The following is a 16,936-nucleotide window of genomic DNA, read 5'->3' as shown; positions in this document are numbered from 1 at the left end:
AAATTCCTCTACTGTACTCCACTGTGTCTATACTGTATACTATTATTTCCATACTGTAAGTGTTTCTACAGTATTTTAGTGCAGGAGTGCTCTACAGCAGCAGCAGGCTCATCTGAACCAAACCTCTACAAACTGAATACTGATCGCTGCAAATATGAAATATTAATAACTACAAGACTTTGATACTACAACACACACACACATGCATGTACACACAAGCACGCACACACACACACGCACACAGAGTGGTGGAATTAGCATCAATATCATTAATGCCCATCACCTCTCTGCTTGTTCACACTTTTCCCTTCAAACACACACACACTTGTTTCACTGTTCCCGTGTGTGTGTACGAATATATTACTGCTTCAGCCTCCTCTCCAATTAACAGAGTGTATAAGTGGTTTTGATCAGTGGGAGATCACATGATGGGATTTACCTCCACCTCTGCTCACAGGTTCCTCACGCTGACACCCACAGCTCACTATATTAAACACAGCTCACTGTATTAAACACAGCTCACTGTATTAAACCCAGCTCACTGTATTAAACACAGCTCACTGTATTAAACACAGCTCACTGTATTAAACACAGCTCTCTGCATTAAACACACCTCACTATATTAAACACAGCTCTCTGCATTAAACACAGCTCACTGCATTAAACGCAGCTCACTGCATTAAACACAGCTCACTGCATTAAACACAACTCACTGCATTAAACACAGCTCACTGTATTAAACACAGCTCACTGTATTAAACACAGCTCTCTGCATTAAACACAGCTCACTGCATTAAACGCAGCTCACTGCATTAAACGCAGCTCACTGCATTAAACACAGCTCACTGTATTAAACACAGCTCACTGTATTAAACACAGCTCACTGTATTAACACAACTCACTGCATTAAACACAGCTCACTGTATTAAACACAGCTCACTGCATTAAACACAGCTCACTGTATTAAACGCAGCTCACTGTATTAAACGCAGCTCACTGTATTAAACACAGCTCACTGTATTAACACAACTCACTGCATTAAACACAGCTCACTGTATTAAACACAGCTCACTGCATTAAACACAGCTCACTGTATTAACACAACTCACTGCATTAAACACAGCTCACTGTATTAAACACAGCTCACTGCATTAAACAGGCCTCACTGTATTAAACACAGCTCACTGTATTAAACACAGCTCACTGTATTAAACACACCTCACTGTATTAAACACACCTCACTGTATTAAACACAGCTCACTGCATTAAACACAGCTCACTGCATTAAACACAGCTCACTATATTAAACACAGCTCACTGCATTTAACACAGCTCACTGCATTAAACACAACTCACTGCATTAAACACAGCTCACTGCATTAAACACAACTCACTGCATTAAACACAACTCACTGTATTAAACACAGCTCACTGTATTAACACAACTCACTGCATTAAACACAACTCACTGCATTAAACACAGCTCACTGTATTAAACACAGCTCACTGCATTAAACACACCTCACTGTATTAAACACAGCTCACTGTATTAAACACAGCTCACTGTATTAAACACAGCTCACTGTATTAACACAACTCACTGCATTAAACACAGCTCACTGTATTAAACACAGCTCACTGTATTAACACAACTCACTGCATTAAACACAGCTCACTGTATTAAACACAGCTCACTGCATTAAACATACCTCACTGTATTAAACGCAGCTTACTGTATTAAACGCAGCTCACTGCATTAAACAGGCCTCACTGTATTAAACACAGCTCACTGTATTAAACACAGCTCACTGCATTAAACACAGCTCACTGCATTAAACACAACTCACTGTATTAAACACAGCTCACTGCATTAAACACAGCTCACTGCATTAAACACAGCTCACTGCATTAAACACAGCTCACTGCATTAAACAGGCCTCACTGTATTAAACACAACTCACTGTATTAAACACAACTCACTGTATTAAACAGGCCTCACTGTATAAACACAGCTCACTGCATTAAACACAGCTCACTGTATTAAACACAGCTCTCTGCATTAAACACAGCTCACTGCATTAAACGCAGCTCACTGCATTAAACGCAGCTCACTGCATTAAACACAGCTCACTGTATTAAACCCAGCTCACTGTATTAAACACAGCTCACTGTATTAACACAACTCACTGCATTAAACACAGCTCACTGTATTAAACACAGCTCACTGCATTAAACACAGCTCACTGTATTAAACGCAGCTCACTGTATTAAACGCAGCTCACTGTATTAAACACAGCTCACTGTATTAACACAACTCACTGCATTAAACACAGCTCACTGTATTAAACACAGCTCACTGCATTAAACACAGCTCACTGTATTAACACAACTCACTGCATTAAACACAGCTCACTGTATTAAACACAGCTCACTGCATTAAACAGGCCTCACTGTATTAAACACAGCTCACTGTATTAAACACAGCTCACTGTATTAAACACACCTCACTGTATTAAACACACCTCACTGTATTAAACACAGCTCACTGCATTAAACACAGCTCACTGCATTAAACACAGCTCACTATATTAAACACAGCTCACTGCATTTAACACAGCTCACTGCATTAAACACAACTCACTGCATTAAACACAGCTCACTGCATTAAACACAACTCACTGCATTAAACACAACTCACTGTATTAAACACAGCTCACTGTATTAACACAACTCACTGCATTAAACACAACTCACTGCATTAAACACAGCTCACTGTATTAAACACAGCTCACTGCATTAAACACACCTCACTGTATTAAACACAGCTCACTGTATTAAACACAGCTCACTGTATTAACACAACTCACTGCATTAAACACAGCTCACTGCATTAAACACAGCTCACTGTATTAAACACAGCTCACTGCATTAAACATACCTCACTGTATTAAACGCAGCTCACTGTATTAAACGCAGCTCACTGCATTAAACAGGCCTCACTGTATTAAACACAGCTCACTGTATTAAACACAGCTCACTGCATTAAACACAGCTCACTGCATTAAACACAGCTCACTGCATTAAACACAGCTCACTGCATTAAACACAACTCACTGTATTAAACACAGCTCACTGCATTAAACACAGCTCACTGTATTAAACACAGCTCACTGCATTAAACACAGCTCACTGCATTAAACACAGCTCACTGTATTAAACACAGCTCACTGCATTAAACACAGCTCACTGCATTAAACAGGCCTCACTGTATTAAACACAACTCACTGTATTAAACACAACTCACTGTATTAAACAGGCCTCACTGTATAAACACAGCTCACTGCATTAAACACAGCTCACTGCATTAAACAGGCCTCACTGTATAAACACAGCTCACTGCATTAAACACAGCTCACTGTATTAACACACCTCACTGTATTAAACACACCTCACTGTATTAAACACAGCTCACTGTATTAAACACACCTCACTGCATTAAACACAGCTCACTGTATTAAACACAACTCGCTGCATTTAACACACCTCACTGTATTAAACACAGCTCACTGTATTAAACACAGCTCACTGTATTAAACACACCTCACTGTATTAAACACAGCTCACTGCAGGTGTATGTATATGTATAAGTCTACTATCACTGTACATGTAATTCCATGTCATGATTTCACTTAATGTAATAACATATAAAAATATCAAAAATCTTGTGATTAAAATGACGTAGAAGTGACACAAAGAATTCTGTTTTGCTGTGAAGTTTGTCTGGTGTTTCCTTTGTCTTAGTTCTGAGTTTCCGTGCACGTGTGCGTGTGCACAGTCTAGGAAGTAATTTTTGCATTACTGGAGCAGAGTACTTTTGTCCTTCTCAGGGAGGACAAAATTCAAGGTTTCCCTTAGTGCTGTATAGTGGACGTGGTTCCTACACCAGCTTGCAGGTGCTCTTTATTATAAGCGCCTACACTTCAATGAAATGTCATATTAGTCTTATTCAGCTTCAGGGGGAAACAATCAGTGAAGACCACATATTTAACGGATGAAGAGAAGTTCAGGATCTGATTCAGCTCAGCAGCTGATCAATTGACCGTTCACATGTTCACAGCAATTGATGAGAGCTACAATATCAGGAAGAATTTTTGTACATCATGAATAATCAGTGTCCACACATCTCACACTTTATATTATGTACTTCATTGCATATAAATTACATATCAGCCAATCCTACCAACCATCACACTGGAATATCCTCCCCTCTCTGCTAGCAGGGGTCTGTAGGGACCAGACCCTGGTTCAGGTCAGATTCTGACCCCCAGGCTATTCATCCCCCTCCTGGACTGATCCCAGCTGAGGACCAGGTGTTTGTCCAACTCTTTCCTCGGACATTGGACAATTCTGCAAAATAGAATTTAAAATCCTACTGTTGGTTTATGAAGCACTGAATGGTTTATTTCTGAAATGCTGCTCCACTATGAATCGTCGAGACCTCTCAGATGGCCTGGATCAGGTCTACTCTCCCCAGAGTCCAAGCTAAACCTGGAGAAGCAGCATTCAGTTTTTATGATATCTGAAACAAGCTCCCAGAGACTGCAGATCTGCTCCGACTCTAAGCTCCACTGCAGCAGTTGGGGTTGCGGGCCTTGCTCAAGGGCACTTCAGTGGTGGTAATGAATGAAGGGAGAGCGCTGCTTTTTCTCTTTCTGCACGCAGGTTTTTCCTGCCGGGGTGTCTTTTCTTATTTTGTTTATTTCATTTCTTCTTTCCTTTTTAAGTCCTATGTAAAGCACTGCATTGCCTTAATGTTGAGAGGAGCTGTGCTGAAAAGCTTGCCTTAAAATGAGTGAGTGCAGGCAACACCACGTTCAGGACAAAGCCTGAGCCTCACCTGAGACCAGCCTAAGAGACCCACCTGGAGCTACATCATCTTCTCATTTTTCAAGACTCATAACTGCTGCTGGTAGCAACTCCTGAGTTGCTGCACTGAGGCCCGCCATTAAATCACACGTTTGGTTCTGATTCAGTTGTCATGACAACAAACACAAAGACGAGTCAAAGACAACAAATGGACTGAAGCATTAAGATTACAGTCGAACAGGAAGTCGACCTCTAAGCATCATCAGTGACACAAGAAAATCCGGCGTGAAGATGACAAGGACACGTCAGCGGAAACACAAAAGAAGAAGAGAAGATTTCACATTTTTCTGCATCAGGGTGGAGACGGCGTGTCGCGGAGAAAGAGGAGGAAACAAATACAGCTTCCTGTCTCTCTCTCTGGTTCTTTCAGCAGTTTAACAGGCGTGAATGAGCTCCATAATGTGTTTATGAGAACAGAATTTTTACAAGATTAAAACAAGGCTTTGAAGAAGAGGAGGAGGAGGAGGAGGAGGAGGAGGGGTGGGGGCAATAAACGACAGAAAAACTGTAATAACAGAGAGAGAGAGGGGAGGGGGGCTGAAGTTTAACCACCACAGAGTTGATGAAAGAGAGGGAGGAGTCCTTTTATACATACTTTATATATACTGTTGGGTATTGTTGGTTTGTGAATTTTTATCTTAAAATGAAATGTCTTCATTAATTTGTTGCTTTTATTAGATTAGTTTAAAAGTAAGTAAAGTTCATAGATAAATATAGATCAGTATAAGTAGAAAATAACATGAAACTGAAATATTCAGTACCTGAAAATTGCACAGTACTTGAGTAAAGGTACTTAGTTACTTTCCATCACTGTCCAACAGCTGGATTTCACCCTCTTGTCCACTGTTTGAAAAAAACGTGTTGAAGTCTGCAGGACTGCAGAGAGCAACACTGAACGTTATGGAAATTATTTGTGGTAATTGTCTGTGTTCACAGCTCAGAGATGACGTGAACTCGGAAAGTGTCACTATGTTCAGGGTCTTAAGGCCAGGTCATGCAGGGCCATGAGGGTCCATGTGATACCAGTCCATCCATGAAGGTCAACCAATGTGCAGACGCTTGTTTCATGCACTGTGTGTTTGTCCGACCCACTGCCACAACCTGACGTCTCCTCACCTGCTGGCCTGTGATCAGCTGCTCCAGCAACACACTGACACTTCTTAAAAACAGAAGAAACTTGTGCTCCATGAATCACTTTATGTAAATCAAATCCTCTGTTCAACACTAAGCAGTAAAGTCTGACAGTGCCACGACAGGATGGCTGCCGGCAGCTCTCTGAAGGCTTCCTTCAGAGTAACATACAACATTTACGAAGAAGTTTCAGACGTGTGTCAGGAGGTCAGAGGTAGTTAAAGTGAAGAGATCAGTTTGTAGCTGCTTCCCTGACATCTGTAGGTAGAGTGTGAAGGCATTTAGGTGATGTGGGACTTGAATCTCAGATCTGAGTCTGGGAGAACACCAAAACTGTAACCTCAGATTTAATCCAGGGATTTATTTCCCAGATTATTAAAGAGAATTTCTCTTTTTGTTTTAGGGCAGGGATTTCAGTTTTCAGCTCCCCTTATTTATGGTTACGTTCTATAAAATGTTTGACTGGCCGAGGGCTAAAACACAATAACCACAACGTCCCAGGTTGACTGCAGCCAGTTACGTGTTAGGACCTCTCTGTTTGCTGCATCTTCACTGTAACTGAGCTAATGAAGCTAAAATAAACACATGAAATAAAAAACGTGACCTTTGAGACCTTCAGAGATGGACAGTAACTATGTACATTTACTGAAGGGCTTTACTACAATGTTCATGTACTTTTCTAAGTATCTATTAATAGTTACTTCATCCTTCTACTCCACCAATAACGATTTCCAATTAAAACACGATGATCTAACAAATTATTTATTACAGATGAAGCAACACAACAGTCTGAATAAAGCGGACAAAGCTCCACGTTAATGTTGCGATGATAACAAACCAATGTTTGGCTGATTATCCAGAGTGGCACACTCTAACATGTGGATAAATATGGATGCAAGTACATTAAAATTCATTAAATATGCTCAAACAGGATTTTTTTTTTTTATGGGCCAAGGTGCAGTCTGAACAGGTGAGTTTTCAGTCTGAGCAGGTTTGATGTCGATGAGGAGCTCGTTCCTCCATTCTAGGCTGGAAAATTACTTACTTGCTGGAATTTTAACTTCATTTTGCTGTGAATGCTTTTATACTTAAGTAAAACAATGAATGCAGATATTTTACTTCAGTAAAAGAAGGCTAAACTCCTTCAAAGGTAAACCTTCCAGATACAATTAGACAAGTTACTGATTATATGAAAGACATAATTGCACATTACATTAGAGGAACTATTCTTCCAGTCATGTAATTTGAAGCAATTATAACTCTGATTTGCCTCACTGTGCATTTCTTTTCTCTCTTCTAAGAAGTAGAAGCTCCTTATTATCAGCAGACATTTATGGTTCGTATTGTTTCTTCTCCTTCTTGTATTTGGAGCATGTTTGACATAAAGTGTCTTATGTCACACTGAAGACGTCGCTGGTATTAGTAAAGATGTTGCACTTCACAGATGTCTGTGTGGCGCAGGATCAATACAATCTGATGATCTTAAACCCAGCAGACACATTTCATTTTTCAGAGTAAAAACCAGCCTGTCAGCAGCCGAGCAGCAGCGAGACGTTTCTGTGCTGCAGGAAACTGAAGCGTCTTTTTTCCCTGGGAGCGAACTTATTCACAGAAAGAGAGACACAGTCAGTAAATGTCTCTCTACCACTGAGCTAATTCCAGCTCCGCAAATTAAATCACAGCGCAATTAATGAGAGTCAGCTGTCAATCAAAGCCTCATCACTAAGAGAGAGAGACATGCACCACACATGAGAGAGAGAGAGAGAGACTTACTTCATTCAGGAAACAGTCCGTCTTTCTTTCATTCCTTCAAAAAATGACAAACTGAAAGAACCTGCACACTGGGCGAGAGAGAGAGAGAGAGGGGACGAACGACTACTGACAGAGAGATGGAGAGCGAGAGAGAGAGAGGGTGGGGGATGACAGGAGGGAGAGGGAGGGCGAGCGAGCAGCCGGCTGGATGGCTGTAATCCCATTATTGTGAACGACACATTGTTCTGAGAGAGAGAGGGCGAGAGGCATTCAGACAGAGAGAGAGAGGGCGGGAGAGAGAGAGACAGCGAGAGAGAGAGAGAGAGCAAGGGGGAGTGAGAGACCTGCAGACAGAGAGAGAGAGTTCCTGTGGGGATGAAAGGGGTGGGGCTTAGTTGGGGGAGGAGTCAGGTTCATTAATATTTAATCATTGGTTTGAGGCGTGAAGTTAGAGACAGAGGCGGTAAATCAGTGTGAGTGTTTTATGGGTTTCATCTGAAGGGCACCACACCCACTGACTCTACACAGCACTGACTCTACACAGCACTGACTCAACACAACACTGACTCTACACAACACTGACTCTACACAACACTGACTCTATACAGCACTGACTCTACACAGCACTGACTCTACACAACACTGACTCAATACAACACTGACTCTACACAACACTGACTCTATACAGCACTGACTCTACACAACACTGACTCTATACAGCACTGACTCTACACAACACTGACTCTACACAGCACTGACTCTACACAGCACTACCTCTACACAGCAGTGACTCTACACAACACTGACTCAATACAACACTGACTCTACACAACACTGACTCTACACAGCACTGACTCTACACAGCACTGACTCCACACAACACTGACTATACACAACACTGACTCTACACAGCACTGACTCTGTTGACTCAATACAACACTGACTCTACACAGCACTGCCTCTACACAGCACTGACTCTACACAGCACTGACTCAACACAGCACTGACTCTACACAACACTGACTCTACACAGCACTGGATCCACACAACACTGACTCTACACAACACTGACTCAACACAGCACTGACTCTACACAACACTGACTCTACACAGCACTGGATCCACACAACACTGACTCTACACAACACTGACTCTTCACAGCACTGACTCTACACAACACTGACTCTACACAGCACTGACTCGACACAAGACTTCCTCTACACAGCACTGACTCTACACAACACTGACTCTACACAGCACTGACTCTACACAGCACTGACTCGACACAAAACTTCCTCTACACAACACTGACTCTACACAGCACTGACTCTACACAGCACTGACTCGACACAAAACTTCCTCTACACAACACTGACTCTACACAATTCTGAATCTACACAACACTGACTCTTCTTCTCTTTAGTAGGCAGCTAGGCAACTACTACAAAGAATGTACTCATCTAACTGTGAAAAGTGAAGTAACTAACTTAAGAAAGAAAAAGCACTGTGACCATTAAAGTTGGAGGTAAAAGTGACATGATTGTCGAGTTGACAGCAGTTTGTAAAGTGGATACACATCACACTTATCAGCTGAATCTGCAGTCCCCCCCAGCTTTACCCAGATTTACATCTGTCCAACTACAACTTCACTATTTCAGTTGACTCTCAGCGCTCACATTCTCAGAGAAAAAGCAGTGAAAAGCTTCTGCACACTACCTGCTGAGCAGCAACAGCAGACTGACACAGCGAGAGACTAGCTGGTGAACATAGTGGAGCATTTAGCAGCTAAATAATCTGCAGATAGATCAGTAATGGAAATGATCATTAGCTGCAGCTCTACATGTTACCTACAATGATGAGAAAAACTCTTTTATTGACAGTCGGCACTGAGTTGCAGTCCAACTCACCTGACCTGCAGCTGACTTAGCCTCCAACACAACAGCTACATATTTAGTGTCGGTTCCTCAGCGTCCCTCAGAGTTCCCGTCTTAGCAGGACATCCCACAGCTGATCTGTCTCTTTGTTCTCCTCCATCAGCTGCTGCTGAGAGTGGTTGAATCATCTCACTATGAGCCCCAGTGCATGATGGGAAGCAGCTGCTAAATCCTCAACATGCTCACTAAACTAAGCTTCTGTCCAACACACTTCTTCTTCTTCTTCTGGGTTGGGTTTTTATTCTGTCATTAAACACACAACACACTCCTCAACATGTCCATCACATTCAATGCAACATAAAACATGAAACATTATGACACCAATGAAACAAATAAAATGTTTCTGCAGACAACTGAACCCTGACAGGACAGAACTGTTGTATCTCCACAGTGATCCCGTCTTTGTTGTGACTGTTCTTTGTGATATTTTCCTGTTTGCATTATTGTTCTGCTTGTTAGTTGTTGCTCCTTTTCCGGTTGAACTTGCCATTTATTCTATTGTACTTTGTTTTCGTCTTCTTCTAATTGAGTTAGATGCCAAAATAAAACACACCCTTCTTGCTCTTCACAACAGGCAGACTCATACAGTCAACATTAAAACATGTTTCCTTCAAAATAAAATGCATCAGGATCAATACTGATTAGTTGTACTGGTGTAATTACAGCTGTGATCAGAACAGATTTCAAAGCAGCTGAAAATGTGTCAGAGTGAGACTCTACACAACGTCTCTGCTCAGGTGAGTCCCACTCTCTGTTTGTTTGCTGTGGTCTGATTGGTTCACAGCTGACAGGTCACAGCAGGTGACAATCATAAAATGTTCAGGTTGTCATGGTTACCACAGACAGTTTAATGTGACGTGAAGAGTGTGTGTGTGTGTGTGTGTGTGTGTGTGTGTGTGTGCGTGCGTGTTATCAGCAGCATCTTATCTGTGACACAACACACTGCTGGTAAAACGTGTGTGTGTGACCTCATGTGATTGAGTGTGTGTGTGACAATGCATTCATGCATTCATTCATGTGTGTGTGTGTGTGTGTGTGTGTGTGTGTGTGTGTGTGTTAGAGCTCAGCTGGGAGTGTTTGTCCACTTCTCATCAGGACCCTCATGCAATATTAATCACACACACACAAAGGGTCACATGCACCACTGCACACACACACACACACACACACACACACACACATCAATCAAAGACACAAAAAGAACACACACACAGCCTGAGGTCTGACTGTTTGTGTGTGTGTGTGTGTGTGTGTGTGTGTGTGTGTGTTTGCAGACAGCTGGTGCAGCAACGTCTATATTGTGATTTTATATCTCTGCCTTAATGTCTCTCCTCACAAAAGCTCACAAAATTTACACCATAAACACATCTGACCAATCACAGCCCATTTCCTTTAAGAGTTGATCCAGTTTTGGCCAAGTCAGGATCAGAATTGGACTTTATTTAAGTTTATGTGTACAGAGGAAGTAAGATTCAGTGTGATGGGTCAGTGCACTCAGCACTTCAGATAGAGACACAGTGTAAATATTCACAGTGTGATCATGATCAAATGGTCAAGACAACGTGTATAACATAATGTGTAACTGTGTCTTCATGTTTCCCGTCTATATCGACACTTTCAACTGTCAAATAAACGTAAACAAGACACAAAACTTACTAACAATGATAAGAATTCTTGTCTGTGAGAACTTAAATCCCACCTGATGTATCAGGTTTTTGACATTTTGTTGCATAAAACTTTGAGCTCAGACTGGATTATTTTCAAATGTCATTTCATAATAAAACTCTCTCTTGTTCTCTCTGTGATGCGGCCAATCACAAGCATTGATGCGTGTCATGTATGTTAAGTAGAAGGCACAAAGCCTGCTGGGAAGCAGGGGGAGAGACAGTGAAGCCAACATGTTGCATTAGGTTGTCGAGCTAATGGTAAAGGACCAAATGAAGCAAAAGAGGATCTCCTTAAAGTCGCTGATGAGTGAAAATCACTGCAGTGTGGGAACATTATGGTGTTGCTATGACAACAGATTTAAACCTCCAGAGTTCTGGTCTGGATTAAAAGTGTTTGAACTGTCGTCCAGTTCAGCTGAAAGATGTTTGGAGTTTATCAGTCTCGTCATCTGGACGTTAGTGGGAAAAGTCTGTCTGCGAACCAGTGAGGCAGATCATTGATTATCATGTAGTGTCACATGCTGCTGGCTGCTGATATCATTAGTTAGTCTTTGTTTGTGAGAAAGTCTTTCCAAAGCTGCATTTAACTGAGTCTTTGAAGAGGAAATAAGAACGAAGATACAACCTTCATCTCAGATTGCCTTCAGGTGTCAAATTCAGCGACAGCACATGGTTCAGCCGGGTCTGAACGGTTTGGGTCTGGGCTCCTGCTTCCTTACAAACACGTTCAGGGCATACTTTGATGATGACGTTTTAAAACACAGATATCAGCTGTGTAATAAGCTGCAAAATAACTTCACAGTCTGCGCCCATATGAAGCTAATTTTCACTTCCTGTACTTACTGATCGCAGAACGTAGCCACACAAATTTCCTGATATTCCAGATTAAATCAATAGATTTATTCTACTCCATGACTTTCTATGTCTGGATGACAAGCTTTTCAATTCAATGGCTTTCCAAATTTCCTGCACCCCCTGTGAACCCTGAACACAACCAATTTATCAATTCAGTTTACATGAAGAAGCACAGTAATGTTTCCGGCTTGTGTTGATCACGGCATAAATGTCTCACACACACACACACACACACACACACACACACACACACACACACACACACACAGTGATGGTGCAATCAGCAGATGTTGGGTGTATGCTGCATGTGTGGAGTCAGATATTGTGTCGGAAAATGAAGAAGCTTCATCTGTTTCTGGAGGAACCTGAACGCGGCAGCAGCCTCCATCAGTCACACTTTCTGCTGTGATGGAGCTGCATGTGGAGGCCGTCCTGCAGAACATCCAACTGATTCAAAACGATGCTTCACCAAATTCAGCGATATTCATTACATTTGGAGTATTTTCCAACTGAACTGCTGAAATCGATGACTGATGATCGAACGCTGTCTGATGAATGTGCTTCAATTGTAAAACACAAATTCAGAAAAATTAAAACAAGATTTAGGAAAAACAAAACAAAATCTTGTGAAAACGTACATGGATTTCAACACATCTCGGATGGATGAAATATGATGTAGTGAATTTTAACCCTTAAAAAAACAAATCTAACCAACGATCAATAAGAACAAAGAGTGGGTCAGTGTTGGAGCTGTGGTGGTGGGTGGGGCTGCACTTTACATTGTAATGATATTTTTCTATTTTATTGTATTATATTATATTATGTTGTTATTTTTCTGGCTGTGATTGTTTGATTGATTGTGTGTGTGTGTGTGTGTGTGCTGTTTATCAGGTGTGTGAAGCTTTCCAGCAGAAACAAAAGATGAAGGACGAGTGAAGAGGCTTTAAAGGGGGAGGAGGAGTGGGAGGAGGAGTGGAGGGTGATGGAGGGGTGGTGGGGTGAGATTTAGAGAGCGTGAAAAGCAGCTTGTAGAGAGACGAACCAACCAGGCGGAGTAATGAATGGAGGGGGAGGGGAGGAGGTGAAAGGTGACACGCAGTAATTGGGAGGAAATGTGTGTGATGGAGAGAGACGATGTGTCCCAGTTCAACACTGCAGACAGAATCCAACTGAACTTTATTTATGCTGAAGGATGATTTCTGTTCAAGGCAGTAAAACAAACACGCAGACACAAAGAACAGCACTTGTGTGGCAGCACAGAAGTCACAGAAAGAAGACATAAAGAAAAACAAATATTGTAACGCCACTGGATTTAAAGCACCTCACCGGATTCAGGTTTCTCTCGTTCACATTTACAGGCACTCATTTCAAATATTTGTTGTTTTTTTCAGGTTGACAAATTCAGATGTTTAAAGTTTATTGGAAAATAAAGGCTTCCAGTCTGAGCCGCGCCGTCCTAGATCACATGACTCACAGAGTGTTTCTGATTGGACAGAGGTCTGGCTGGTTGATTAACATCCTCAGCGGTCGCTTTAATTTGACAGAAACAACAGCCAGTGGCCACACCCACCTGTGATGTCACAGTGTACTGAGGTACATCACTGCGACAAGGTGAGTTCGATTTACAGGTAGAAGTTATGTTACTCTTCAAAATCAAGTCTTTGAAATTCTAAATATTCAAATGAGCTTCTGTAAATTACAAAAAGGAAAATTCAACACAAAACACTATTTTGTTGCTGTCAATTCTAAAGTATTTAAAGATATTTGAAGATATCTTTATGCACTCAGCTGATGAAACAACGCGTCCTCAAACCAACACGACTGAACAGGTCGACTGCCTGTGACTCAAAAAAACACAAATCAGCGACAGGCCGATACAACAACCTCCATCCACACGTGGTTAATGTCAAACGCTCACAGTGTGTTCAAGTTTAAGCACCATAACTTTCATACCACATCATCTGACCTCCTCCTTCATTCCCGTCATAATCAATACAGCCACTAGAGGCCGCCTCTAACAATAAAGGTAACTATGGGTCCAATAACGCGCTCACACAGACGACGTATACGCTGGTTTTTCTGATGAGAACGGCTGGAGAGACTAAATGTGACTAACTGGTTACAGACGACGTCATGAAAACTGGATGAAACACAGAGAACACTTTGTACTGAAGAACTGATTCATAATGAGCTTCTGTTAATGAGCGAGAGACACTGAGGATAAACAGGAAACAAGAGAGAGACAGACAGAGAGAGAGAGACAGAGAGAGAGAGACAGACAGAGAGAGACAGACAGGGAACGATAACAATGACTGCTCTGTTACACACACACTTTGATGATCTAGATTCCTGAAACAACCAATCAGATCACTGCGTTGAGCAAAGAGAAACAACTGTGTGAAGACTACACTGACTCCGCCCACTGAATCTCAGTGACGAGTTCTGCTTCAGGACTGATGACATCATTGCTCGCCATGTGTCGGCGCTCTCTGAGGTCACTCTGGTTGCTACGGTAACCAGCCGGACGCCCTGACTCAGCGTGCCACATCAGCAGATACAGAGATTAGAGTTGAACCAACCTGTTGAGGCAACCTGCTGCGTCTGTGGTGTGAGGAGGAAGAGGAGGAACCTTCTTCATCAGGAGGACGTTTCCTGTGGGAACACAAAAACAGACGCACATCATATCATATTCCACTGCTTCTACTGTGTATCAGGGCAACTACACAGCAATAGAGTTTGGTTTTGCCGGCGACGACGGTTTCATATTTATTCTTCATATTTATAGTTATTTTTCTGTTTTTCCACATTTACTCTCGAACCACAACCAAGAGTTACTACATGACTGATTCATCTGTTGATCCCTTTTGTTTCTTCATTTCCTTCTTTAATTCACTCTCCACTGAAAGGTTCCTGCTCTTTGTTTTCTGTTTATCTGAAAACACCCATGTGTGATACTGTGACGTAACATCAGCGCAGCCGACAGTGAACGCATCAGATGAGTTCAGGTTACATTCGCTGGATGCAGAGTCATAAAGCTGCAGAGATGCAGCGATAACAAACACATGACCTGTCAGTCACAATCTGAGGGTCCAGGTCTTCATTGTTCTTCTGCTTTTCTGCCACTGATGACGTCTGTCAACCCGAGACCTGAAGACCATTTGAAGAAGCTCAGTTTATTGGGACGCAAACATCAGACAGCAGAGAACGAGACAACTCGTCACTGCTGATCAACCATTAATCCACTTATTGATGGGGGTCCCGCTGAGGGGCCGGGGCCCCAAGGGGTCCCTCTGAGGGTCCAGGTCCAGGTTGTGTAATGTGAAAGGATAAAGACCTGGTGACTAGCCTGCTCTGACACTTCATCTGTGTTGTTATTCTTTCATTTGTCAAGAAACAAGCACAAAGTGAAGTTCGTGGAGAGATTTTAGACCCACAGAGAAAAGAGACTTCGTCAAACAGGCCTCACCTCTCACCTCTCACCTCTGCCCGTCTTTACATTCAAGTTCAGTCTGTCGTCTGAATAAATGCTGATGACTTCAACCATTACAGCCTTGCACTTTTGTTTGGTTATTGTCCCCATCTTACTTTTTATGTCTTCGGCTTCAGCTCTACTTGCCAGTTTCCAGTTTTCTGGTCAGAGTTCATCTATTTTAAGTTTTAAAATTCGATCTGGAAACATTCTGATCGTGAATTCCTCCTTTATATTAACACGTCTTTTGTCTCTTGCTGTCTGCCCACAGCTTCAGTGTTTTGGGTGGATTGCTCCTTTATTCACTCCTCATCAACCATCTGCCTTCAAGGTCAACTGTGAGGTCAAGCAATGAATCACTTCCTGTTTCTCTCCTGGAGCATATAATGAGTTAATGAGCAACGTGGAGTGTACAGCTAATCAGTCATTGCGGGTATTGATTGATGATCTATAGACTGAGCGGCTCACACTCATCTGTCCTCGTCAATACAGCTGCTGCTCCAACATGTCAGCTCCTTCCTTTTATTACTGATTCGTTTTCACGCTGCTTTAAACTGAACACAGAGGAGATAAAAAGCTGTCACTTCCTCGCGTTCGTTCTAAACAGCATTCAGAACCTCACTGTAAAAAGTCCCAATTTTACTCCAAGCCACATTAGACATGAGTCCAGACTGATGGCGGAGTGAATTTTAGAAAGCCTGAGCGACACAAACTGATGCTGTGACGCACCAATACAAGTTCAGAACATTTCACACAAACAATGTTACACGATTGTTAACATGTTAATACGAGTTCACAGAAAACGGAACATTTCATCCTTGATTTTATGTTAAAAATCAAATCTAAACTGTTGACAGTGTAAATCAATTCAGCTCATTGGCATCAGATGGTCCACGCGTCACTGTTTATCTTGAATAATCAATGTCAGTCATGGTCTTAGCGTTTGAACTTCATATATTCTGTGAATTCGGTTTTATCACCTGCCAGGCTGTGGTGAAAGAAAACGTATATCTAACAAACAACAGTCTGCGGCTCCGCCTCCCATCAATCAACCCGCACATCGAGTCACAAAGACAAAAAACACTAAAGAGACTTTCAGCAGCTTCAGTCTGCGTTTGTGTCACATGGTTTGTAGTCTGAAGGACGGCCAACAATACAACACACACACACACACACACACACGCACGCACACACACACGCAC

General features: G+C 42.0%; 1 protein-coding gene across 2 annotated transcripts in view; it reads right to left on the bottom strand.

Annotated features, from left to right (window-relative positions):
* Window positions 1-16,936, bottom strand: part of plxnb3 (plexin B3) — a 72,070-nt gene that overhangs the window by 34,192 nt on the left and 20,942 nt on the right. For both annotated transcript variants that reach the window (XM_041946211.1, XM_041946212.1), the window contains exon 2: window positions 14,845-14,917. The gene's annotated coding sequence lies outside the window, so the exon portion shown is untranslated. The remainder of the gene's footprint in view (window positions 1-14,844; window positions 14,918-16,936) is intronic.

This window comes from Chelmon rostratus, chromosome 10, assembly GCF_017976325.1.
Source record: "Chelmon rostratus isolate fCheRos1 chromosome 10, fCheRos1.pri, whole genome shotgun sequence".
Classification (NCBI taxonomy): domain Eukaryota; kingdom Metazoa; phylum Chordata; class Actinopteri; order Chaetodontiformes; family Chaetodontidae; genus Chelmon; species Chelmon rostratus.
This window is presented reverse-complemented; position numbering and strand designations above follow the sequence as displayed.